The 26,495-nt window shown below is 40.1% G+C and overlaps 1 protein-coding gene across 1 annotated transcript in view; it reads right to left on the bottom strand.

The window, feature by feature from the left end:
* LOC149144988 (ribose-phosphate pyrophosphokinase 1-like) overlaps positions 1-26,495 on the bottom strand; it is a 150,464-nt gene that overhangs the window by 57,604 nt on the left and 66,365 nt on the right. The gene's annotated exons all lie outside the window — the stretch shown is intronic.

Genomic DNA, 26,495 nt, shown 5'->3' with positions numbered 1-26,495 from the left:
AAGAAGATGAAGGAGCAAGTGAGGTCTATGTGTCCTCCACACATGAACACATTGGTACACCATTCATATTAATTGTGCAGGCCACAGGTGACAAATATATGTACACAGCAACCATGATTATTCAGCAAGTGTACAAAGGCTCCCATGAAGAACATCCAAGGATGAGAGCACACAGAGAAGGGATGAAATTTGATCCATATCTACCAGACAAGGTCAAATGTCCTAAGCTCTTTGAGGTAGAGGATCAAATCAATCCAGTTTTGCAGCTCTATGATGAACCGGCCGAGAGAAGGAGAAACAGTTTTGATGGCCCAACCGCTGGCGAATTTTTGAAGATTTATGTTCTCGGGCCTTAATGATTGTAAGCATTTTCTTTACAGGTTTTAGAATAGACTTAATTTGACTCCATGCCCAATAGATACTAGGCAATGTTTTTAAGCTAGTTTTGTATGAAGGCATTGGTCTGCAGTCCTTGAGACCTCACAGGGAGGATCTCATCCCCAGAAGGAGCCAGTGTTAGCTCTGCTAAAAGCTTCAACAGGTGAAGGTCAAATTCGGGCCTGTCTGCGTTGTTCGTGCTTTAAGGAGAGACTCGCATCAGCCGTATTTCTCCTTTTCTTCATTATGCTTACACTCGCATAAACTCCGCTATCTCTGTTTTCTCCTAAAACCTCTTCATTCCCCGCTTTCCCCGTTCTCCTACAAAACTCTGCGTAATCCCATGTTTCCTCTAACCCCGAGCGCTAAGCTTTAGCCACCATGTGACCCGACCATATGACTCGACGCTTTCATATAACCCTCCGCCTTAATCCCCACCGTTGATCGTCCCGATCTAACGGTCTCCGCCTTTTCCCCCGCACGTTAAACCTCGTGTGTGTTCTCCGCCATCCGACTGTTCGTCGCGCAATCGGATGGTAGTCGCAAGCCCCGCTCCCGCGAGTTTCCCACTTGTTAACCCGCGAGGAAAGCGGTTTCCCCGCCATCACATCCACCACACGTCGCAATTTTATTGCGTCGCGCCCCCGCATACGGATGTCGCCCACCTCCGATTGGTGGTGCGATAATACCGCTCACCGCCTGTTTGTACGTCTCCCGCGCGTTAACCCCCATACCACTTTCCCGCGCGATAGTCGTTGCATCTGCCACGGGCAAATCTAACGGCTCTTGACCGCCTGCTCCCACTGCCGCCCGATAGCCGTCGGATCTACCCAACCGCGGTCCGACGGCCCTCATTTCTCCATCCTGTTTCCTCCCGATAGCTCCCTCCAATACGATCCCCGTCGTCGAACCACACGATCCAACGGCTGAGCTTTGTCCCTGTCATAGCCATGCTTCCGCCATACTGCCCATGTCCATAGCTTGTACCATGCTCCCGAAGGACAGAAACGGCCATCTATCAGTGTTTGGCACATTTACTCTTCAACTACTGCATTCAAACAACAGAGCGGCCAAGAGGAAAAAGGACAGCCTCGAGCAGATCAAAGCATTAATCAGTCATGGAGCTTTGTGCATATTACACTTTACCTGCCCGAGAAGGACGGCTGTGCAGCAGAAAGATCAAATCTTGTTTATTAAAGCACACTGATTGTAGCATAGATCCATATCAGAGAGTTAAGGTGGTTGGTGGTCCATTATGACCCCTCCACGCATAGAACAACAGAATATCTTTGTAAACAAACTCTATATATACCCAGAACAGAGATGTAATCAGGGTTGATGGTTGTTGCTTTGATGTAAGGTTCAACTTCTGGAGACTGTAACTACTGTGATACCTGCAGCGTCTGGTCTTCATTTTCAGCTAATACAAGCTTCTTTTGCTGTTAATTGCTCACTTTCCACTTCTTCTTTGTTCCAGGTTGTGCCTGTTATGCATTTTTCATGTGCTATTGATGTTTAGCATTAGAGGGGTTGTCATCCCACCTCTGTGTTAGAATCAAGTATGTATCATTGAATGTGTTATGCAGGTTTCTGTTTACTTAATGCCAGAGAGCTGTCATCCTGTCTGTGTATTAGGAAATAGATTTGCAGACCTCTTTACTAGTTGCAGCCATCTATCACATGGTCTTGTGCATCTGCTGGTGTGGTCAGTATTCTCCATCTTCACCTATTCCTCAAACTGTGAGTAATTGGTGGTCTAAAGCCTTGTAGTCTGGGGGTGTTCACCCATGTCTGGGGTTAAACATAGTAGAAGTGGTTATCTGGCTTGAATATGCATCATTCCTTCCATTCATCCACCTATTTCCAACATTTATGTTGAGTTTGTAATGTTCCCGGGCATCTCTGAGATACAACCTAGGAGATTTTCTTGGGGTGATAACATTAATTGGCGTCGTTGCCGGGGAAAGGAGATTGAAGCTCAGCGTCCCTGGGAGAACGACACAGTTCTAAGCTTTGATGATAGACAAGGTTTGGGCACATATTCTCGTTGTAATCATCTATCTGGCGACTCTACTGGAGGAAGACCAACTTTTGGCGACTCCACATTGCAGTTCTGGCGCAGTTGGTGAGGCATGCTTGGAGAAATCCTTAGAAACCATCAGCTGAATCAGTGCCTGACTCTAAGAAGATCGTTAAGCAGAAGAAAATTTCGTAGGAAGGAGCATCAGGACCAGGTAAGCCTTAGAAATTCCATGTATCTCTGCTAGTAAAAGTCACCTTCAGAGATTCATAAAGCTCCTTGGTCATTCATCTCCCTTTCGGATTCCAGTTCAAAGAAAGAAGCTTTCCATGTTCTCCATCATATTCCTCTGTTTCTGTCATTCTTTTCATTGATTCATTCCACTCAGTCCACCAGTGTCCTTTCATATACCCTAGTCATGGCAGGTCAACAAGCCCTTACAAAGATAGAAAGAATCGTAGCTGCCAGGTATGGACCCTTGGTCTTGCCTGTCCCTTTGAATGCCATGCCTGCAGGAAATTATCAAGAATATATGCCTAAGTTTACTAGTGCAGAAGGAGTAACAGTTGAAGAGCATTTAGAGGCCTTTTATAGCTATGTTGATAACCTGGATATCAATGAAGAGGATGTCTAGATGAGGGTTTTTGTTCAAAGCCTAGATGGGAAAGCTAGAAAATGGTTTAGAGAATTAAACCTTTGGTCTATTGCAGACATTGGGGCCTTAGATGAAGTGTTCCTAAAGCACTGGGGACATAATAAATATATGCTCTATTATCATACTGAATTTGGGAGCTTGCAGAGAGAAAATGGTGAGCTGCTGTCTGATTTCAACATCAGATTCAACCATATGTACAGCAGAATACCATGTGAAATAAAGCCTACCCCTACTTCTGCTATGACTACTTATGCCAATGCTTTTGATTCTCAGTTCTGCTTGCTGTTTAGAGAAAGAAGATGTGCTTCTTTGGCTGATATGCAAAATGCAGCCTTTGAGGTAGAAGCAAACATCATTGCTGCAGACAAACTCAAAGGTGATGCTGAAAGGATCAGTCAAGGAGTTGAATCCTTATCATCCTCAGATCTTGAGATAGATAAAATGGCCAGGATGATTGAGTTGTTAACCTCTAAAGTTTCCAAGTTAAAAGCTGAGCAGTATTCTCAGGAAGCTGGAGCTCATTGTTCCTTTTCTTTTCCAACTCCATATCCATATAAAGGAGCACAGGAGCAATTGCAGATTTTGCAGAGAAATCAAGATGCAAACGAAGACAAAAGGGTGAAGACCCTTTTTCAGAATATAGTCATGGAAGAAGAGTTGTTTGAAGAAGAGGAGGAGGCCCATGGTTTGGAAGATAAGGGCAATGCCCCTTTCTTGACAAGGGTTGCTTATGAAAAAGCAATATCCAGAGGCACTGCTTGTCAGTTTGTTGTGCCTGCAGAACAACAAGCTTATCAGTAGCACCAACCAATAGAAGATCCTACCATCTTTGAAGAGCCCAAAGCTAGCTCAGCTTTTAATGACTATGCAAATCTGCAAATTAGCCAGCCTGCTATCATCCCCAGCCCAGTGATCAAAAAGGGAGAGGAAAGCTCCCCATTATCTTTTGTCCCTCTGCCTGCTCAAAAGACAATCCCTCAAAGTTGCCCCCTGAACTCTGAGGCAGGCCATAACTCAATACCCAAGGCTGATACTGATCACCTCAGTCTTGATATCCTGTTGCTTGCTCAGATGGCCTCCACACAGCTTGAAAGGGCAGCTTTTCAGACGACGGAGGAAGAGGATGCACAGTTTTGGGACTACTCCTTGGATGTAGATTGTTCTAAAGAAGATGAAGGAGCAGATGAAGTCTCTGTGTCCTCCACACATGAACACATTGGTACACCATTCATATTAATTGTGTAAGCCACAGGTGACAAAGATATGTACACAGCAACCATGATTATTCAGCAAGTGTACAAAGGCTCCCATGAAGAACATCCAAGGATGAGGATGACTATGATCGAGAGAGAGAAACAGTTTTGATGGCCAAGCAGTTTGATTTATGTTCTCCATAAGCATACAAGTTTTAGTCCTTAATTTGACTCCACACTAGGGTTTTTCAGGCAATGCAGTCCTAAGCATCGTTTTGAGGTAGAGGATCAAATCAATCCTAAGTTTTGCAGCTGAGATGATGAAGCCCCAAAGAAGTGAGTTTATGATTGGCCAAGCAAGCTGGCATCAAGGTTGATCAGAGCCTTAATGACAATTCTTTACAAGTTTTAGTCTAGATATGATACTAGGCAATGTTTTTAAGCTAGTTTTGTATGAAGGCATTGGTCTGCAGTCCTTGAGACCTCACAGGGAGGATCTCATCCCCAGAAGGAGCCAGCAGTTAGCTCTGCTAAAAACTTCAACAGGTGAAGGTCAAATTCGGGTCTGTCTGCGTTGTTCGTACTTAAAAAAGGGACTCGCATCAGCTGTATTTCTCCTTTTTCTTCATTATGCTTACACTCGCATAAACTCCGCTATCTCCGTTTTTTCCTAAAACCTCTTCATTCCCCGCTTTCCTCGTTCTCCTGCAAAACTCTGCGTAATCTCGTGTTTCCTCTAACCACTAGCGCTAAGCTTTAGCCACCATGTGACCTGACCATATGACTCGGCGCTTTCATATAACCCTCCACCTTAATCCCCACCGTTGATCGTCCCTATCTAAAGGTCTCCGCCTTTTCCCCAGCACGTTAAACCTCATGTGTGTTCTCCGCCATCCGACCGTCCATTGCGCAATCGGATGGTAGTCACAAGCCCCACTCCCGCGAGTTGCCCACTTGTTAACCCGCAGGGATAGCGGTTTCCCCGCCGTCACATCCGCCACGCGTCGCACTTTTATTGTGTCACGCCCCCGCATACGGATACCGCCCACCTCCAATAAGCGGTGCAATAATACCTCTTACCTCCTGTTTGTACGTCTCCTGCGCGTTAACCCCCATACCACTTTCTCGTGCGATAGCCGTTGGATATGCCACGGGCAGATCTAACGGCTCTCGACCGCCCGCTCCCACTGCCGCCCGATAGCCGTCGGATCTGCCCGACCGCGATCCGACAGCCCTCGTTTCTCCATCCTGTTTCCTCTCGATAGCTCCCTCCGATACGATCCCCGCCGTTGAACCACGCGATCCAACGACTGAGCTTTGGCCCTATCATAGTCATGCTTCCGCCATGTTGCCCATGTCCATAGCTTCTACCATGCTCCCGAAGGACAGAAACGGCCATCTATCAGTGTTTGGCACATTTACTCTTCAACTACTGCATTCAAACAACAGAGTGGCCGAGAAGAAAAAGGACGGCCTCAAGCAGATCAAAGCATTAATCAGTCATGGAGCTTTATGCATATTACACTTCACCTGCCCGAGAAGGACGACCGAGGAGCAGAAAGATCAAATCTTGTTTATTAAAGCACACTGACTGTAGCAGAGATCCATATCAGAGAGTTAAGGTGGTTGGTGGTCCATTATGACCCCTCCACGCATACAACAACAGAATATTTTTGTAAACAAACTCTATATATACCCAGAACACAGATGTAATCAGGGTTGATGGTTGTTGCTTTGATGTAAGGTTCAACTTCTGGAGACTGTAACTACTGTGATACCTGCAGCGTCTAGTCTTCATTTTCAGCTAATACAAGCTTCTTTTGCTGTTAATTGCTCACTTTCCACTTCTTCTTTGTTCCAAGCTATGCCTGTTATGCAATTTTCATGTGCTATTGATGTTTAGCATTAGAGGGGCTATCATTCCACCTCTGTGTTAGAATCAAGTATATATCATTGAATGTGTTATGCAGATTTCTGTTTACTTAATGCCAGAGAGCTGTCATCCTGTCTATGTATTAGGAAATAGATTTGCAGACCTCTTTACTGGTTGCAGCCGGCCATCACATGGTCTTGTGCATCTGCTGGTGTGGTTAGTATTCTCCATCTTCACCTATTCCTCAAACTGTGAGTAATTGGTGGTCTAAAGCCTTGTAGTCTAGGGGTGTTCACCCATGTTTGGGGTTAAGCATAGTAGAAGTGGTTATCTGGCTTGAATATGCATCATTCCTTCCATTCATCCACCTATTTCCAACATTTTTGTTGAGTTTGTAATGTTCCTGAGCATCTCTGAGATACAACCTAGGAGAGTTTCTTGGGGTGATAACAGGACCTTCAAAAATATTTTCCAATTTCTTTCCTCAAAATTCCTTCATTCAATTTAACCAAATGGACTAGAAAAATCGATTTTCCTTGAGAAATTATTTGTTTTGGTCCAAGGAATTTATTGTGGGATTTTTCTTCTTTGGGAAAGTCCACTTTCTCCAAAAAATCGTTTTTCCACTTGAGAGAATTTTATTCTCTCATTTTTTATTTTTTTAACCATTTTCCAGCTAATTTTTTTTCCAGAAAATCAAAAATAATACAATTTGAAGGGATAAACATAATTTCAATTTTCAACCCTCAAAATGTGTCTATATAGAGATATGAGGCGTAGAGGTTTTAATTATGACTACTCCACCCCCATCAACTTCTATAGACATTACATTTTAAATTTTACATCAGAATAATTATTAGAATCCCGACTAGTGGGAAATTTTAATAGTTAACATTAGACACTTAGACTCAACCAAATTCTACAAGACTCAATATATGATCTAGTATGATAATTTACATAGACTTTATACACTAGGACTCACATAAAATATCACCATCGAACCCCACTCTAGCTTTGGGGTAATTTGGGAGAAAAACTCTGTCGATTATAAGGGTTTATAAAACGTGAATAATTGGCGAAGGGTAAAAAACTCTCTAGAGTGCAACTCTTTGTTGAAACTCTTAAGCTTACCTAGGTGTTTTTCATGGCTTCATAAACATACTAGACTCATTTATACAATGACTACACAAGGTTGCAGAATTTGGAATTACAACTTCGACAAAATTGTTGAAAGATGATGATGATATCTGGATGTCTCACTGCTCGAACATGATGGAATTTGAAAAAATGTATGTTGTTATAGGGTAGTTGACACAGAGTGATCAACACACTGCATTGTTGATGTTTATTGTTCTCTCTACATAATTTTTGGTGAGGATATGATGTTATGGGGCGAATATTATGTAAAAATGTTGAAAAAGTTTATAAATGCAATTATATATAGCGGAGAACAATCTAGCCCTAAAAATTAATAGAAATACAACTATTCCAACCCCCTTTGTTGCACGTTTGGCATAATCACCAAACTCCACATCCAATATTGAGTCCCACTCGATCAGGCTTGTCAAACTGTTCCCATCCTTTTGTCACATATCTTATGGCTCCACTATCCCATAACCATGCACCAACTCGTAAGGTGCTCGGGGAAAGGTAGGAAACAAGTGAGAACTTCATTTCAAACTTCCTAGCAAACTCCTCTTGAGCTTTTGTCGACACAGCTACATTTGACTACATTCCTTTTCCTCCTTTCTTCCTCTCCGGACATAATAAAGCATAGTTTTGTGTCTTATGACAAGAGAAACACTTGACTTTAGTAAAGTTCTTCTTCTTCTTTGGTTGTGAGGTTCAATCCTCACTCCTATGCAAACTCTTTCAGTTGCCATATGCCATTAGAGGTACGCTCTTGTCATCTTCCTGTGTGGTGATCTTGCCCGTTGACTGTAACTTAATTTCTTCTTGTATGCAATAATCTCTTAGCCTATCAAATGGGAAATTTTATCTCAAGCACAGACTCCTTTGATGAACAGATCCCATGCATCTACGAACCCGTTTAATGCCATATTTACTAGTTCTAGATCTTCCATCTTTTCTCCCACTGCTGTGTTGGCCACTGAAGTGGCACCTGATAATTATATGAAGACTTCATGCCCAAGAATGATCCGAAGGACACTCGTACCATTAGATATCATCAGACAACAAAGTTTTTAAACTCTACTTCTATTTCTCATCATCTTTCTTGTACCTAGATTCCACACCCTGCAGGAAATTGTAATAAGTGATAGTAGTAATGATGAATTTTGAATCTATAACGGGACTAGGATGTTGGGACTGAATCAGCGAACGAGTACACCTTGGAGTGTTCTTTTTATCTCGTTAATTATCCCTTCTTTTTTAGATGCGGATAATTTTCTAGGTTTTTTCACTCACTTTTTACCCCAAATTCAAGGTGACGATTTGAAGGTTGAGCCTCTAACACATCTTAGTCTCTAGAGTCGATGTATATTACCATACTAGATCACACAAAAAAATTCGTAGAATTTGGTTAGGTCTAGGTAGACATTTTTTATTTTTTTAGATTTTTCGCACTATGGAAATTACTAATAAAATTTTATTTGTAATGTAATAACTTAATAAGTGATGTCTAAAGAAGTTGTATGGGGTACGAGTAATAAAATTTTCACCTCTCACCCTCAACTTTCTACTATGACACACTTTGAGGGGTTAAAAATGTGTTTTGAACCCTCAAAACCCACTTTTCCTAAGTTTAGTGGGAAATCTGGCAATTAATTAAGCCAAAAATTAAATAAATTGAAAAAAATAAATATCCACACATGCCAAATGTTGTGGAAAATTATGGAGGAGTTAAAGTGAAGTCCCAAGGTGATGTGGACTCCTAAAATCAAGGAAATGACATGTGCTCAAATAAAATCAAATTTCTGGCATTAAATGAGAAAGTTGTTTACTTGGAAATTCGAATTTGTGAAGTTAATGCACATTTGGGAGGATTTGAGAGAATATTTGGTGGAGATTTTTGTGCGAAATTGTCCCCATATGGGTTACCATCCATCTACACTTGTCATTCCATCATAAAATTCGAATTTGGCACATAAGGGAATAAGAAAATGATGTCCACTTGCCATAATTCGATTTTTACACTTGGCATTGGAGCTTCATTCAACAAATTCGAATTTTTCTTTGGGATTGTCACCTCATGCCACTTGTTTAATCTCTCTACCTTGGGATTGGCTCCAATGCCATTTGTCATTGTCATTCTTCATTGGGATTTTCTTCCACCTCTCTATATAATAGAGCCATGGGCTCTCATATTGTATCACATGTTACTAGTTATTGTGTTTGCAGAAGCACTACTACCTTGTACACATTCAGAAATATCAATAAAGACTTTGGGGTTTCATTCATGAGGTGTTTCTCCTTTTCGAGTGCGATGAATTGTTGATCATTGGTATAATTCCTTTTACTCATGCTTTGATCTAATTTGTTTTCATATGCTCTTGTAGATTTGTTAATATAGTTAATATATAAGTATCTTGCATTGACATTTGATTTAGAAGTACGCCCTAAGTATAAAATGCTCTAGTTGGTTTCAAATAAATCTCTAGAGTTTTTTATAATTGTTTATTGCTAAATCTATATGGAACTAATTCTTAATTGAAGTTTTGTAGAGAGAACATCTTGTTGGGATCAAAGAAGCAACCGTTGGGGGAAGTCTTTGGAGAGACCAACCCACTCTTGATATATTCTCAAAAGAGCTCTTATTTGTTCTTTGAGCCTTCATAGTATTACCTTCCAAAGTGGTTTTGTAGGGGTTTTGGAACATAGCATGTACACAAGCCGAATACTTCTAAATTTAAATCTCTTTTAAAAAAAACATTGTACTTCATTGCTTTCATTTGCTATTTAAGAGTTTGAAAATGGCTAAGCAAAGACGAGAGTTTACTCAAACTCTTTAACTTAGCCCTTTGTAAATTATAATTGTACATATACATTTTATCTTGTTGATTTTTCCACTAATACTTAACTTATTTTGCAACGATTGTTTGTATTGCTTTCTAACTCTTGTGTGACAGATTTTGAAGAGCAACCTCCCGCAACATCTAACAAGTGTTTGCAGGACCTTTGGCAAGTGTTGGGGTTTTGATTTCCAAGAATGTTGTGAGCCCCTTTGAGGATTATTTTGGCAAGATCGAGTTCACTAGAGGGCTGCCCATTTTCCTCTCTAAACCGTGGGCCTTAAGATGATGTGGACTCCTAAAATCAAGAAAATAACATGTGCTCAAATAAAATCGAATTTCTAGCATTAAATTAGAAATTTGTTTACTTGGAAATTCGAATTTGTGAAGTTAATGCACATTTGGGAGGATCTGAGAGAATATTTGGTGGAAATTTTTGTGGGAAATTGTTCCCATATGGGTTACCACCCATCTACACTTGTCATTCCATCATAAAATTTGAATTTGGCACATAAGGGAAGAAGAAAATGATATCCACTTGCCAGAAATTGATTTTTACACTTGGCATTGCAACTCCATTCAACAAATTCAATTTTTTCTTTGGGATTGTCACCTCATGCCACTTGTTTAATCTCTCTACCTTGGGATTGGCTCCAATTCCATTTTTCATTGTCATTCTTCATTGGTATTTGCTCCCAACTCTCTATATAATAGAGCCATGGGCTCTCATATTGTATCATATGTTACTAGTTATTGTGCTTGCGGAAGCGTTGCTACCTTGTACACTTTCAGAGATATCTATAAAGACTTTGGGGTTTCATTCATAAGGTGTTCCTCCTTTTCGAGTGTGATGAATTGTTGATCATTGGTATAATTCATTTTACTCATGCTTTGATCTAATTTGTTTTCATATGCTCTTATAGATTTGCTAATGTATAGCTATCTTGCATTGACAATTGATTTAGAAGTATGCCCTAGGTATAGAATACTCTAATTGGTTTCAAATAAATCTCTAGAGTTTCTTATCATTATTTATTGCTAAATCTATATGAAACTAATTCTTAATTGAAGTTTTGTAGAGGGAACATCTTTTTGGGATCAAAAAAGCAAGCGTTGGAGGTAGTCTTTGGAGAGACCAACCCACTCTTGATACATTTTCAAAAGAGCTCTTATTTATTCTTTGAGCCTTCATAGTCTTATCTTACAAAGTGGTTTTGCAGGGGTTTTGTAACATAGCTTGTACACAAGCCGAGCACTTTTAAATTTAAATCTCTTTTAAAAAAACATTGTACTTCATTGCTTTCATTTGCTATCTAAGAGCTTGAAGATGGCTAAGCAAAGACGAGAGTTTACTCAAACTCTTTAGCTTAGCCCTTTGTAAATTATAATTGTACATATACATTTTATCTTGTTGATATTTCCACTAATACTTAACTTATTTTGCAGCCATTGTTTGGATTGTTTGCTAACTCTTGTGTGACAGATTTTGAAGAGCAACCTCCCGCAACATCTAACAAGTGTTTGCAAGACCTTTAACAAGTGTTGGAGTTTTGATTTCCAATAATGTTGTGAGCCCTTTTGAGGCTTATTTTGGCCAAGTCGAGTTCACTAGAGGGCTGCCCATTTTCCTTTCTAAACCGTGGGCCTTAAAAGAAACTTCTTTTCTCTTTCTCATGCTAATTCTTCTCTTTCTAAGTTGCTGAAATTTACATGTAAAATTCAAATTGTAAATCTAAGATTTGTTGGTTTTCAAAAAAAGATTTCTTAGGCCTCGTTACTTGTCAGTTTTTATCAAGGTTCATAGTTGAAGTATCATATTGTAAAGTTTTCCTTGAGGTTTTTTGAGGCCTAGAGAGAGGTTCCCATCCCTTATTTGTAACACCTAATAAAATTCCAAATTTCTCGTGGGAGCTTAGGGTTCTACCCATGGCATCCCTCCTCCTCATTTAGAGGGAGGACCTTTGTTGGGTGGATTGAATCTCTTTTGTTAGTTTTCGTTTAATTTGGATGCATGCTTTAATTGGGAATTAACACAACCTCACTATCACATTTCATTTTTTAGGTTAAAGTTTGTTACAATTTCATTTGAGTTTGCATTCTCTATCTCATTGTTGCTTGGAGCTACAAGCTTACACTTTACTTTGGGCAATTCATCCTTTACATGCAAGCATTTTATATGCTTAACAAACTTTGATTCGTTTCCATGTACCTTGGTAAATGGTTTCAGGAGCACTTGAATACATGCTTCATTTTTATGCTACATTGTTATCTTAAATATTGGAGCAATTTATTGTTAGTCTATTTGAAACAAATTTTACTTTCAAGCAAATTACTTGTATCATTTTAATTCATTACCAATCAATTGATGAGACACCTGCAACACTTGTAAGCTAATTTTATTCCTCCAATTGAAGTTATAATTGCAACTTATGTTGAAGTTGAACACTATTTAATTTTCACTACTTTGAAGCTAAGTTGCACAAAACACTGAAACATTTCAGAGTTTTCAAAATGGGTACGTTTAGAAACGTCACCTCCCAAAAATGGAAACGTCGGTCGAAACGTCGGCCGAAACGTCATATATGTATATATAGAAAAATATATATAACTAAATAAGTGAAAAACACATTATCTTTGCAAGAAAAAAGGGAATAAGATCCATAGATGACAATTTAGAAGGAAAAACAATTCTATATTAACTCTCATAGATGATTACATGATGGTCGAGTTTTGGCCAAGTTTTGGAGTTTCGGGTACGGGTACAGACCGAAACGTCGGGTTCCTAGAAGTTCCGTGCAACGTAGCTTTGAAGCATTGCAAATCAATCTCTCTTTTGGGGAAAAAAACTTACATTCATTTCATCTAGGCATTTTAGTATATGAAGGCCCCAAGCCTCATTAAAATTTTATTTCCAACATAAGTACTTCTCTATTGACTCATCACTGTGAGATCCATATCTTTGGGCGAGGGTGAGGTCTGAGGACTAAAGAGTTAAATTGTAATATTGTTGTAGAGATAATTAATAAAATTAACCGAGAGAACTTTCCATTACATTTACTTTACTTGTCTCTTGATGGTTTGAGTTTTCATATGCAAAGTCTATTCCAAAAGCAAGTATTGTAATCCTTTCAAACAAGTGTTTTATTTTCATGCTTCAAGTCTAATTGCATATTGATATCTTGGTTTAACACTTCCTTTCCTTTACATTTCCAAGTTAATTACTAATTTTTGGGTTTTGGCAAGATGTTTCACATGTTTTGATTCATAAAGTTGATTATCTCAAAAGCATTTTGTATCTTACATATCTTGTGCTAACAATTTTTGTTTACATTTCAGGGTTACTTTGTTTTCTCTTTTGAGAGCATTGCATTTTACTTTGAGAAAATATATATTTAAATTGTTGAGCAAATTTTTTATACGGCACTGGTTTTATGGTTTTTCTCATGTTAATGATTGGCATTGTTATTTGAAGTTGCTCACATCATATTTCCTCATAAATCCTTAAAAGTAATCCATTTTCACTATAACACTCTCCTAGAAACTCACATCTTTTAACTTAACTTTTCATTAGGGACCAGCGCCCTTAGCTAACCTGGGAGAGAGTCGGGATTAGGGTGGCAACCCCTTCTTTGAGTTCCCTGCCACCAACCATACCTTGTGGGGTTGAAGGCTTTTCTCACTAACTTGTAGGTAAGTGTAAACGGCAAATGATAACATGTTGCAAGTTGAACAAGAATTTGCACGATCTTCATAAGATAACTCATCATTGAGTCAAATTCGGTCATCTGCGTAGTCTACAGCATATCTTTTAATATCATCTTCCTATTTATTGTCTTTCATTGGTATAATCCAACCAAGGCTTCAAACAACCCCTTGGTTGTCTGCTTATCGATTATGTGAGACATCAAATAATCCTTCATGGCATCCAAGAATACCCTCTCTTCCTTTATCTCCTTTGCTAGGATGGCCTTCTCTTGAGGATATGAGGGCTCCAAGATCTTGGTCTCAACAATCTCCCAAATATCGTTTTCCTTGACAACCAAGGTGACCCTAGCCTTCCAAGGTAGGAAGTTTGAAGCTTTGTCTAACCTATCTTCAAACCGAAGACCTACTACAGTGACCTTGTCCAAGAATTTCTGAAGAATTTTTTTCTAGTCCTTTAGGTACCCAAATCTACTTTTCACTGGTACAGTCTCTCATACCCTCAGCCTAACCACCACGTTGTTATCCATCACCAGGTTGTAGAAAGTCTACACTAGCTTTGGCACCCTATCTACCTTCTCGATCTCCTCTGCCTCTCAAAAAAAGTCGAGTATTGCTTGTACTTATTTGCCACCTAGTTCTGCGAGAGAGGACCCCTGGCCAGCTCCACTACCTGTTTGTCCAGTTGTTCTGCCTCTCATGATGTTGACTAGTGGTTTCTAATACACTTGGGGTTGATGTTCCCTATAGTCCTATCACAACCGCCTCTGCACCCTCATCCCAACCTTGACCTGATTTGTAGTTGTCGGCCAGCAAGGCCGCCAACTTGATCCCTAGGCAGTAGCAGCTTCCTATCACAGCCATGACATTGTCCTTGATTAGTCGTCGTTCTTTGTCTTCGACCTCGAAAAAAACTCGTTCTCAAAGCCACTAATCTTTTACTACCCAACCCCCATATGTTTTATGGGTTATTCGATGGCTTTGCGAGCTAACTATATTGGTGTATCGGCGCCCTGCGACATCGTTGATCTGGATATATGAAGGGAAGGAAATGAAATACATAATTATAACAAAAATACAGAGATATAGTAAAACTTGACTTCTATTAATAAATGGAATGTGTTGAAACTATAAAAATGCAAAATGAAACAAACTCGCTCAAATGGTGGTAGCTCATCTATGAGAAGAGATGTAACGGCTACGCGCATTCACTAAAGCACAGTACAATGAGTTTGAAAGGCCCTTTTAAACATAAAGACGCAATGAGAAAACACTAAACATCCAAAAACCTAACCCTGGGAGATGAAACACCAAAGGGTTTATGGCCCCAATGGAGTTAATTGGTAAGTCAACTTCCCGGGGTCATAGCTTTTGCATACAATCTATTTCTGGCATGCTCAATAGCTTGTTGGGAAGGTCTAGCCAAGAAGTACATTTCAACCAGTGCCTGGGCCCTCGCCACATCAAAAAATCGTTGTTTAGGGCCTCAAAATAGCCCCAGAAGTCCAAGACCCAAAAAGTTGTGGAAAAATTAATAAGATGGAGAACTATGCTTTGAGCCAGCGGAGTTGGTGGGTGGCCACTAATATCCACCTGGATCAATCTTACCCCTTTAGGAAGTAATGGTCTCCATTGGGTTGAGTGCTCCCATCAAATGGGTAAACTTTTGTTGAACTTTGCCCTGGGTGAGCCACTTACCTTGGTGCAGGAGCTACCCCACTTTGATAACCCGATAAAGTTGGACCCTCTGTTAGCAAGTGCCCTTAACATGTGTGTCCATGATCTAATCAATGATTTCCTTTTCCATGCAATCGAGGTTGAGCTCTGTTAGTGTCAACTACCTTGCTATCTCTGTTGTGTCCACTACTGGTGAAAGTATGGCTCAAATGTCGACATTGAACACTAGGTGTAAGCCAAGAAATGGGGAGAATACTTAGCTCAAAAGCATTGTCACCCATAGCCTTCATGATGGTGTAAGGTCCATAGCGAAGTGGACGAAGCTTCTGATAGGATCCTGTAAGGCGCTTTTCCTCCAAATGCAACCAAACCTTTTCTCCCATATGAAATTTGTGTGGCACTCGATGTTGATCATGGCACTGGTTGTACTCATTATTGCCTTTTAGTAAAGTATCATGGACCTGTTGACAAATGTGTTGAATTTGTTCAATGAATTTGGTGGCTTTGTCAATCTCAGAGTGAGCATGGGAAGATTTCCCCTTTGTGGATGCAAGGGGTAGTGCTACATCAATAGGACCCAATGGTTGAAATACCAGGCCCACTTGAAAAGGGTTATTCCCAGTTGAGCTATGGAGGGTTCTATTGTAGTTGTGTCGAACATAGGGAGACTTTCATTCCATTTGTGTGGATGCTTGGAGTTACACATGCACAAGATATGCATGATCATCTTGTTGACGACCTCTGTCTGGCCATCAGTTTAGCGATGGAAGTCCATCAATTGGAGATCAACAAGTTGTTATGAGTGTACAGATAATAGGTCTGCAAGAAACATGGATTGTTGGGATTCTCATGCACTCTTCATTCGAGCACATGGATCATGCGCTCTACAGTGAGCACATGTCCCTATGTTGGAGCTAGATGTTACCCACCAAAAGTGGCTAACACATAGAAGAAAATTTTTCTCCTCATTTGATAGCCAACCAACCAGCAACCCTATTATGGCCCACAAATAGCTTTACATCAAAGCTTTCCACTTATGATTCGATCAGTGTGCTCTCCCATCTCACACACTTCTTGATGGAAGCTGGGTCATATGTCAAAAGGTACACTAACCATTCTTGTAATCATGTGCTTTAATTTAATGTTTTGGGCATACTAGTATGGATCACAGGCCAAGCTAGAAGATCGACCACTCCTGATTTTTCCCTTGTTCCCATGCTTCACCTAGGAGGTTATCCTCTGCCCCTAGTCTAACGTGACCTCCCCTGAGGTCCTTCCTTTAGGAAGAGCACTAATAGGACACTTAATGAAGTAGTGTGCTCAAGGTAATCCATACTTACCACATTCCATGTTTCCCTCACTAAACACATCCATTCATTGGGTTGGTTGTCATTTATCACGGGGACTAGCACCTTTTATCCTCATCTATGAGTCAGGGCCCAGAAATTTTCCGGAAGAGGTTGATGCAGTTGAAAGAACAATAAAAGTATCTGAAGTGACAACTAAAGAAAAGAAAGATGCAAAGCATGTTATGGACTTAGTAAACACGTGGACAATGTTCAAAATCAACGCATTTGTAGATTAATATGGATTTTCCTTACTTGATAATAACTTGTGATATATGTTGCCATTTTATTATTATGTTTTTCTTCTTCATCAAGCAATTACCAAAAACATGAAGATCACAAAACACAAGATATAGGCTCCACACCAAGGCAAAACCCCACAATTGGGGAAAACCCGAACAATCCTCTTTTTATAGAGTCAGATCAAAATGAGACCTCCTCCAAGCACAAAGTCAGCCCTCCAAAAGCTTTCTTCAATCAAGTCAAAGTTCATCAAGTCAAAAGATGGTCAATCTGCACCAAGTAAAAAAAAATCGTCCTGCAACTTAAGGTCTACAACTCAGCCTGCAATCTACAGCCCTGCAATTGTTGTAACAACCCTAGCCTTCTCGCACGTGTGAGCAAAACAAGTCAACAATCAAGTCTCCTTCTTCTTCCTTGAGTTTCTCTTCTTTCCTAGGCCTTCCCTCTGCTTTTCTTCTTGTCTTATGCATAGATCGATCTTGCTTGTCACTTTCTCCAAATGAGGATGAAGTATGCCCTATAGATAGTCATCTAGGAGATCAAAAAGGTGCCCCAACAGGGTCGACTTGTGCTTGGAGGACAAAATTACATTTCTTGACTCAAAATTATAATTTTCTTTCATTACAAAGAGTCCAAATGGGACTATAATACATGAGAAAAATTCTCCTCTGACTCAACAAGACCTAGAAGCACGAAGAACATGCTTTGACCTAGACTTTGGGCATGAAACCCATGCTTGAATAAATAAAATTATTTTTCTCTTTTATATAAAATATACAATATCACAATTACAAAAATCATTATGAAGATCGAATCTAGTCACATTCTTCAACAGACAAAACCCTAGTATGAGCTCTACTCCCCTCATTAGCCATCACCTAGTTCCTCATCATATCATGCTCCATCATAAAGAAACTCTTGAATGTCCCAACCTTGATAAGCGAGAAACTGCTACATATTTAAGGGATATTGGAAAAGCATAAACTTTAAAGCAAGCTTGATCTCCTAAGTTATGCAAGAAAGAAAGATAAATCATTAATGTAAAAGGCGCACCAAAGGAGTGGAATAAAGCAAGCCAAGGAAAGGGGTAAACATGCCTCCACAATTGGTCCTTGTTCTTATCATAGTACTCAAAGATGATGGACCCCTCTAGTTGGTACCATGGCTATGACCATCTTCCTTGAAGTCTTGCCCATTTCACCACCGCCATTGTCACATGCATATACAGATTGATGGCTCTATCTGTGACATGTCCTTCCCCTTGAGGGCTTGAAACACCTAATATATTTGAAGGCATAGTCATGCAGGATCCCTAACATAAGTGTGGTAACTTGCTTACAAATCCTGACCTAGAAAGATATTGGAAGGCAAGGCTTGTGTGAACTATTTTTATGCCCCTAACATTGAATATAGCTTATAATGACACTTTAATGGTTTTTGTCCCTAATGATGTTGATCTCAATTAATCTTAAGGGTATGTTTCAGGTGGTTAATCACTCATGCAGCAGAGATACATGGAAGGAAGACTTGACACTTATCCAACACCTCTCAAAGAATCTTTTGCCCATTGTTGAGAGCAAACATGACCTTGTAGCCCCAACATTGCCCTCATGAGATGGATGTTGGGCTTTGATGAGACTCCACATGGTTGTATGCCCCTTGCTACACCTCTAGATGCTGAAACATTTTACCAAGAAGCCAAGGCATTAGATTGTTTGATGATGTACCCAAATGGACCCAAGATACCCCTAGGCTGGCCTTGACCCTGTTTGATGGATGTTTCTTACTTCTAGAGCCCAAATGAGGTTGATGATAACTGAGATGACTTGGAAGGGCTAGCACGTTATAACTAGATGTCAACATTTGTCTCAAAGCATGCCACATTACCCCCATGTTCTCTAAAAGAGTAACATGAGCCTTCTTGGAGATGGCATTGTGGTGGAGGAGCTATTTGGAAATATACCCATGCACTTTAGTGATTTCTTGAAGTGAGGAGTTCATCATGGAGAGCTTTTACTCTCATACGTGTGGGAAAGTTTGACGTATTTCTTATGTTTTGAGATGATCTTAAGTTTGGCTTGTGACCTTTAGGCCTAATTGAACGCTCAAGCAAATTTTTTAGGACTTTTACTTGTAAATATATGAAAAGTGACTTGGGTACCCTCATATAAATAGAGGGGAGTCACTTTCATTTATATCATCACACATTCACAACACCTCTCTCTCCCTCAAGAAGTGCACACTAGCTCTCTTCTTTATTTCTCTTGGATGCAATGTGATCTTTGTGGAGCGAATTGCCTTGGGAGGGATATTTTTGAATAAAGAGACTTCTCTTGGATTGATGAAGTGGTTCTTGATGGAATGGTGTAAGTTTATTGCTAATTTTCTTCCATTTATGGAATTAGAGTTTCTTTGTGCCATATTAAAAAGTGCAATATCTTTTATCAAATCTCATTTCTTTATGCTTTTCAAAATTAGTCTTTCAAGAATCCAGCAAAGGAACTTTGTGTATGCCTCCTTTGATCTTAAATATCCACTTGAAGAAAGTCGATTAGGTTTCTATGATGTGAAAAATTCATCTATCACAGCAACTGGAAATTATTTTCCTAATTGTTAATTTATTTAACAATTTATCTGCTATGGCAAATATCAAATAATTCACACTGTGATTTTCACCAATGAACTGCAGAAGAAAAATAGCACTGAAAACTGAGAAAATCTAGCACATACACATAAAAATATGACACAGTTATTTTTGGACAGATGTCCCCAAAAAAACCCAACTTGGAAAAATTGATGCAGTAGTTGAGGGTTTTTATTATTATGCAGCAGTGAGAAATTATGAGTACAATCTGGATGTCAAAAACTAGCAATCTTGTAGAGAAAATACTAGCAAAAATATCTTGAGGGAAATTACCCTCACTCCAAGCAATCTCGACACTTGCTTGTTACTAAAATGCGAGTCGTCCAACTGGGCTTGCTCAAGCTCTGTGTCAAGCTAAAGCTGCCTGCCACATGTTCTACCCAAATCATTTGCTAATCAAATCGTCTTGCCCGCTGTTGACTGGGAAAACGCTTCTCCGGTGCTCTGGAACCTCTGCCCGGCCTCTGGAACTGAAAACGTCTTCCTTCCTCAGCAAATCAAACTGCCCAATTAAGCTTCTGCCCAATGAAGCTTCTGCGCAGCTTCCTACAAAAATTTCGACCTCTCTGCAAAAGCACTTGCTGGATCTGGAAAACTTCCTCCAGCATCACTCTCTCTGCCCCTCACTATTTCTGCATCCTTCTCAGCCTTTCTGGAAACTATTGTTGCTCTTTGGAAATCGAACTACCAAAGAAATTGAACCCCACAAGTATCTTCTCCATCTACCCATCGACTTCTTCTTATAATCCTCTGTTGGAGCACCAACGGCCAAGATTAGAACTTAATCAAAGGCCCAGATTAATTCCCTGTCGATCCATGTTAGTTTCTAGAGAATTCTCACCTTATCTCAATTAATATTGATTAATTAACCATATTCTCTAAGTTTAGACTTAGGAAATAATTAAAAATCAACTAATAATCTAATTGAGACATCTCTAGGTGGAGTTTCCAAAAAAGATTTCTGCGTTATGGAGAACTTATGTGTTTTAGCCTCTCCACAAAGTTTTGAGACTAGAACACCTTTGATGCTACAAAAACTAACACTCCCTCTTAGTGAGGAAGGTGTTCTCTCTCTCTAGTGCTACACATCCTGTCACAACACCCTGTTTTGTACCACCCTTTCTCACATTGCCGATGTTTAACAGAAAACTCTGTTGGAAATGACTGCGTTGCTCCCTCAGTCACAATGTTGCTCCCTTAGTCAGAGTGTTGCTTCCTCAGTCACTGCATTGTTCCCTTAGTCACTGCGTTGTTTCCTCAGTCACTATCCATCAACCACTACACAACTTCGATGTTGCATCTATGTTGTTGCTGACACTACTATATTGTTACAAACTCTGCATCTACACTGCAACTCCCTCTCATTTGTTGTTTCTACAACTGCAACTGAGAAGCATCTGAAATACTGAATCAATTGTGTTCAGCATGATGCATATGTCTCCTAAGCATTTGACTGCTACTAGCCACTGCACTCTCCACCAAGGAATTTGCGTTGCTGCTGACTCTGCATTGTGCTCCCCAACACTTGACCGCTACTAGTCTGCAACTGTCTGAAATCTGACTGCATCTCTAACATTGATCCATCCTGCTACTGAATACTGTGGGCCCTCGTAGCAAGGTAATGATCCATGAGGAGGACACCGCAAGGGACCCTACCCTATCTTTGCATTCTTTGGGATTACAGCTCCAAGTCACCCCACCTCTCTCCTGGAGGTATCGCTGCAAACATGGAAAACTCTTCCTCCAGCCTGGAGGACAGCTTGTCAATCTCAGCGAATGCTACTGCCTAGTCTTGCTTCTCCCGCTTGTCCTTCTTCCTGTGAGGACACTGCGTGTTGTAGTGACTGAACTTACCACACCTGAAGCACTAGACCTTTGACAGGTCCTTCTTCTTCTTCTGCTCCCCCTGCCCCTAACTGGGACCCTTAGATGTTAGGTCAACATTCTCCTCCTCACTCTTCGGTCCCTTATTGCTATTGTCGTTGATGGTACTATTTAACAAATCCCTCCTCAACTCCTATTGTAGATCGGACCACATCCTATCCCACTTTGACAAGGTATCTCTTCCCAAGATACTCTAGACAAATACATGCCAATCTTATGAGACACTATTCAATGTCAATCTTACAATCTTTTTGGGTTGGGGTGCCTCCCCAACCGCTGATAGCTCATCTCGGACCTCTTGAATCTGAGTGAGAAAGGCATCTATTTTCTCGCCCTTCTGCATTCTGGTGTTCCTCAGCTTTTCCTGTAGAAACATCTTTCGCTACTCAGAAGAACTTTGAAATAGTTCAAAAAGAGCATCCACATCTCCCTGTTCATTCCCTTGTCTACCACATGTGAGAACAAATGATCTCGAACACCATCCAAAATCATCCTCTTTGCCTTATCCATTTTTTCTTGTACTCCTTCAGCTAATCAGGGTCTTGGGGAACTGATACCACATTTTCTGCATACGTCTTCAAGCCATGTTCATTTAGAAGGAAGGACAACCTAGCCTTCTAGATGACATAGTTGGAGGCTCCCTCCAACTTGTCCTGATCTCTAAAGCCATGTTGTGGCCATCTCTAAATCTGTCGAAAACTCCCTATTTCCCTCTGCTTGGTTGTTGGTTCTGCTATACGCACTCCCTTCTAGAGTGAGGAAAGTTGCACTCAACTATTACTAATCCACTAACGGAAAATCTAACTTTTGAAAATCGAAGTCCCCTGAGAAAAAAATTTCGTCTGTTGTGCGTGTTTTTCTCTTCCTCCCAACATTGATTCTGATGCTGCAAAACCCTCTATGTCTAACCAAAAATCTGCTCAGTGAAAAATCTAAGTTGTTGTTGCTCCCTTTGACTATCGAAATCACTATTCTAGGCAAATCGATTTTTTTGCCAACCAACAACTAAAAATCGAACCCTTGCCCAGCAATTCGATCTGTCTGTCAAGGTACTGCGTAGCTTCTGAGAATTTCGACTTGTTCCCTCTAAACAGCGAAATTCCCTTCTCCGCTTTTGAGCTTCCCGACTAATCACTCACACTCTGATACCATGTGAAAACTTCTTCTATCACGGAAACTAGAAATTACTTTCCTAATTGTTAATTATTTAACAATTTATCTGCTACGGCAAATATCAAATAATTCACACTATGATTTTCACTAATAAACTCGAGAAGAAAAATACCGTTGGAAACTAAGAAAATCTAGCACACACATAAAAATATGACACTGTTACTTTTGGACACATGTCCCCAGAAAAACCCAACTTGGGAAAACCAGAGCAGCAGCTGAGGGTTTTTACTATTATGCAGTATTGAGAAATTCTTAGTACAATCTGGATGCTGAAAACTGGCAATCTTGCAGAGAAAATACTGGCAAAAATATCTTGAGGGAAATTACCCTCACTCTGAGCAATCCCGACACTTGACTGCTACTAAAAAGCAAGTTGTCCAACTGGGCTTGTGCAGGCTTTGTGTTAAGTTGAAGCTGCTTGCCACACATGTTGCACAAATCGTCTGCTAATCAAGTCGTCTTGCCTGTTGCTAGCCGGGAAAACACTTCTTCGACACTTTGGAACCTCTGCCTGACCACTGAAACTGAAAACGTCTTCCTTCCTCAACAAATCGAACTGCCCAATGAAGCTTTTGCGCTGCCTCTATGCAGCTTCTTGTAGAAATTTCAGTCTCTCTGCAAATGCACTCGTTGGATACAGAAAACTTCCTCCAGCCTCACTGTCTTTGCCCCACTGTTTTTGGTCCTTCTCTAGCTTTCCGGCAACTGTTGTTGCTCTCTGGAAATCGAACTGCCAAAGAAATCGAACCCCACAAGTATCTTCTCCATCTACCCATCGACTTCTTCTTATAATCCTCTGTTGGAGCACCAACAGCCAATATCAGAACTTAATCAAGGGCTCAGATTAATCCCTTGTCAATCCATGTGAGTTTCTAGAGAATTCTCACCTTATCTCAATTAATACTAATTAATTAACCATATTCCCTAAGTTTAGACTTAGGAAATATTTAAAAATCGGCTAATAATCTAATTGAGCCATCACTAGTTGGAACTTGGAATTTCCAAAAACAATTTATGGGTTCTGGAGAACTCATGTGTTTTAGCCTCTCCACAAAGTTTCGAGACTAGAACACCTTCGATTCTACAAAAACTTACATAAGATATGTCTTTTAATCCTCCACCCTCTTCATCCTATTTCCTCTATCTTTGATCTCACTGTCATTCACTCCATTACCCAATTGAGAGAAGGCACTAGACTAGTTTTTAGTGGTCATTTTTGTTAAGAAATCTAGGGCAGAGAGTTAGAGTATTTATTAACTTGATTTCTCTTTAATCCTTGACATTTTCTTGTGATTTATATTAGGACATTTTCATCATTATTTAGTTATGTTCATCATCAAGACAAATTCCAATAAGAAGATCACAATGCAAACAAAAGAACACCAAATGTATGCTACTAGCCACAAGAGGAAAACCCACAAAAATATTTTCTTATAGAATCAATTCAATGAAGACTTCCAAGACCTTGACCCAAGACCAAACCTTCCAAGAGATAAGCCAACCAAACCCCAAACAATATCTCTGCAAATTCTGGACTGAGGAACCCCTAGGTTCTCCAACAAACTCGCACATGTATAGCTTCCCGTTGGCAATCTCGGCCTCCACAAGGAATCTCGGCCTCTCCCAGAGAAACTTGGCCTCTCCTACAACCACAACCTCAATAGCTCGACCTCCCTGTCTACAAAAAAACGCTAGGATAATTCCTCCTCCAGATCTCAAAAACTAGAAGAGTATTGATGAAAGAAAACTCTGGAAATATTCATTGCTTCAACTGTTGTTGAAACTATCTCTGGTGCCAAATCCTAATGATCATTATCATGATCTCGAAGGCAGCCCATAGATTTTCTTTATAATCTCTCGTTGAGAAGTCAAAGGCCTTCTAGATCTGAAATGCTCTTATCGATGCCTAAGATCACTTAGAAACTCTACTTGAAGTCTCTACAAGAAAATTGACCATGTCTCAAGTATTACTAATTAATTAATCTATTCCCCTAAGTTAAAACTTAGGTAAATAATTAAAACAAATTAAGAAATTTAATTGAGAAATTTATATTCAAAAGAATAACTTGGGCTTGGATTTATTTTTTCTCATGTTCCTAGCCTCATTGACACCACCTAAGGCTAGAACACCTGTCTAAGCTACATCAACCAACACTCCCTCTTAGCGAGGAAGGTGTTCTACATTCGACACCATCGTGCTCCATGCTCACATCTACAACATCTGTCACCTTGAGTACCCAATGGCCCATTCAACTATGCCACAACTCTCTTGGACTATTGTTGCAAGCGATGAGTGCAAGCTCATCATCTATCTGTCTCGAAAGCTCATCTGCGACTGTCATTGTCTGTTTCTCACCCTCCTTGTCACATTTCTTCTTGTGTGGGCAATTGTTGTGGTAATGGTCAAACTCGTGACAGCCATAGCACTTGATCTTCGAACATATCTTTCTTCTTTTCCTCCTTGGAGTTGGGACCTTTATTGGATCTCTTCTTCACTTCGCCCTTGCTCACAACAGCAACATTCTTGTTGCCATCTCCCTTATGCTTGAAACTGTTGCTAGTACCATCATTGCCTTTCACAAGGCACAATCGAAGCTCCTCTTGTGTTAAGTCGTTCCACAAAAGTTCCCAAGTAGGAAAACCAAATCTTCCACTAACCACTTGCATGAAAACATTCCACTACTTCTGAAACCCATTTAAGGTTGTTCTCATAAGCTTTTCATCCTCGACCTTCTCTCCAGTGGTTGTTAGCTCATCTCTGATTGTCCTGAAGCGGGTGAGATAACTGACAACGTTCTCTCCCTTATAATGCCTGGTGCTTTTGAGCTTCTCTCCAAGGATCATTTTCTAATTCATTTTTTATCTGGAAAAGTTTGTTGATGGCATCCCACATCTTCTTGGTTGTATCTTCTTCTGCTAAATGTAGAACTATGTGGTCCTTGACCCCATCTAGAATAATATGCCTAGCCTTGTCATCATCTTTCTGGTACTCATGGAACATGATAGGATCTATTGGCATAGTAATATGTGTTGTAGCAAATTCCTCCAACCCATGCTCCTCTAAAATAAGAAGGCACCAAATTCTATAGACACAAAAGTTAGATGTGCCATCCAACCTGTCTTGATCCCTCAATCTTGCTGAAGCCATTACTGAAGCCCTCGAGAGAAAATAAAAATAATCTCTTCTACCAGCTAACAAAATTATCTAGAAAACCTCACGGTCTCTCTCTGCAAGTGATCTCAGTTGCATTCGCACTTCCTCTGTGAACTCGCACTGCCCATTGGAACTGCACACTAGCCTCCTAAAAACTTGCATTGCCTCTAGGAAATCACTCTGACAAATTTCTCTACAAAAGCAACTAGAGAAACCCACTCGCACTGCCTACAGAAAATTGATCTGGAAACTAGAAAACAAAATTGTCTTCAACAGCACGTCTCGGTAAACTGCAAATTTGCACTGGTTAATTTGGCCTCCTCCTTGCAGAAAATAACACTTGTAAAATTCCTCCAAGTAAATCTGGAATAAACTGACGAAATCGATCTAGGTATTAAACGCTTGGCTTCCTCTTCCAAACCCCTGTGTTGATCTACTCTGTAAACCTCTGCGCTTCAAATCTGCTCTAATACCATGTGAAAAATCGATAAAATATCATTTATTGCGATGAACTAGTAATTATCCAATGTATTTAATTATGAGCAAATTTATTTCGCTGCAAATACTGAATAAAAACATGGT

This window comes from Pinus tabuliformis, chromosome X (genome assembly GCF_031772625.1).
Source record: "Pinus tabuliformis cultivar Carrire ecotype Pingquan chromosome X, CPIR1, whole genome shotgun sequence".
NCBI lineage: Eukaryota > Viridiplantae > Streptophyta > Pinopsida > Pinales > Pinaceae > Pinus > Pinus tabuliformis.
The sequence above is the reverse complement of the archived record's forward strand: the minus strand, read 5'-3'. Positions and strand labels throughout refer to the sequence as shown.